The sequence below is a fragment of the Colobus angolensis genome, unplaced genomic scaffold, assembly GCF_000951035.1.
Source record: "Colobus angolensis palliatus isolate OR3802 unplaced genomic scaffold, Cang.pa_1.0 Scaffold254, whole genome shotgun sequence".
Classification (NCBI taxonomy): Eukaryota; Metazoa; Chordata; class Mammalia; order Primates; family Cercopithecidae; genus Colobus; species Colobus angolensis.
In genome coordinates this window covers 1,222,799-1,224,325 of record NW_012115755.1, presented here as the reverse complement: position 1 = coordinate 1,224,325, position 1,527 = coordinate 1,222,799, and the positions used below count along the sequence as shown (strand labels likewise).

Here is a 1,527-nt window from a genome sequence, read left to right as displayed (position 1 = left end):
CGACCGCCATCCCCGGCGGGTCACGGACCGCGAGCCGGAGACGCGCTGCAGTTCTTTGGCCTCGCCATGTCCGTCCTAGACATTTCCCCGACGCCCCCTGTGCCAGCCGCCGGGGAGCCAGAGCGGCCAGAGCCCTGCCCTGGAGCGGCTGCAGGTCCGGGGAACAGACCGCTGCACTCCAGCGCCGTCCTTACTGCATTCTGGATGTCGGAACGCCGCGGGGTCCGGAGAGGGTCCGTGTCTTGCCCAAGGTCACACAGCTTCCGTTGCCTGAAAGCCACTAAGCTCGAGTTGAGCTGGTGCCGGGGGCTGGGAAGTGGGGGGAGGAGGACGACTGAGATGGACAGTGGGGGATTCGGGAAGACTCGTCTTCCTGGGTCTTCCAGGGACCGCACTCCTGCAGCCCTCGGTTTTCATCACTGAACAATGCGGTGACGGGTTCCTGCCCCCTTTGCAGAATCTGGGGGTTCCCGTAGTGAGAGCTGCGGGGTGGGGAGGAGGAGTCAGAAAGGGGAACGCCCCCACGCCACACCCACACAGCGCACACCTCCAAATGCAGACCCAGACCCGAAAAGTCGGCAGGTACCGCCCACCGGCACACACAGAGAACCTCTGAGGAGGATGCTTTCACCCCGCTTCACACCTGGACAAACAGTCCCACAGACCTTACTGACTTCCCCAAGGTCACAGGCTAAGCAGAGGCAGGATGGGCTGGCCTCAGGGGCTCTGTCTCACCCCTCAATGTAGTCCTTTCCCCCAGTGGCCTAGTTATTATCGATCACCCAGCTTTACAGACTAGAGACTGAGGAGGAGAGGAGCCATAGAACTTACCCAAGGTCTCGAAACTGGAGCCCGAGCGCTGAGGGCCAGAGCCCCAGACTTGGAGCATCTCTCCAGACGCGCTGCCCTCGCCGCCATCTGCACAGCCACTCAATGGAGCCAGAACTCGGGGCTCAGGGGTGTTGAGGCCAGCCCTGAGTGGAGAGGACTTAGCAGGGCCTTGTCTACTCCCTCCCTGGTGTGTGAGGCTCTGGGCCCTGGTCTGATGCTCTGGTATCTGGGAGGTGTGAGCCCTGAGCTGGCTTTGCCAGGCTGTGCTGTGTCCCCGGCTGGTACCCCAGTCTCTGTGTCCCGGCAGCTCCATCCTGGGAAGGTGACTGGGCCCTGCCTGTTTGGAGGGAGGTTTGAGGGGCCTTGGAAGAAAGAAATGGGGTAGTTTCTGACTCTGAGGGAGAGATGCAGCCAGTTGTCCAGGCTCTGGGGTAGGTGAGACCCCTGGTCGGGCAGGGCCCCATCAGGAAACGTGGCCATGTCCTCTTCCTGCCTCAGCCTGCACAAGCCCCTCCCCTCTGCAGAGGAGGCCTGGGGGAGGAAGCCGGAATGTGGCATCTAGTGCTTTGTGCTGGAAGGATCAAACTTTGGATCCCTCTCAGGCTCCTGTCCACCCTGATCTGGAGCCATCCACTAGTCCCTGAGCCTCTGTGTTCTCCCCTTTCCCTGGGGACATCTGCATTTGGTTCTTCAGCA

The 1,527-nt window shown here is 61.8% G+C and overlaps 1 protein-coding gene across 1 annotated transcript in view; it reads right to left on the bottom strand.

The window, feature by feature from the left end:
- The window catches only part of CDHR2 (cadherin-related family member 2), a 60,713-nt gene extending 60,260 nt beyond the window's left edge, over nt 1–453 (bottom strand). Inside the window, exon 1 of the mRNA XM_011946837.1 lies at nt 195–453. The gene's annotated coding sequence lies outside the window, so the exon portion shown is untranslated. The remainder of the gene's footprint in view (nt 1–194) is intronic.
- Between the last annotated feature and the right edge of the window lie 1,074 nt (nt 454–1,527).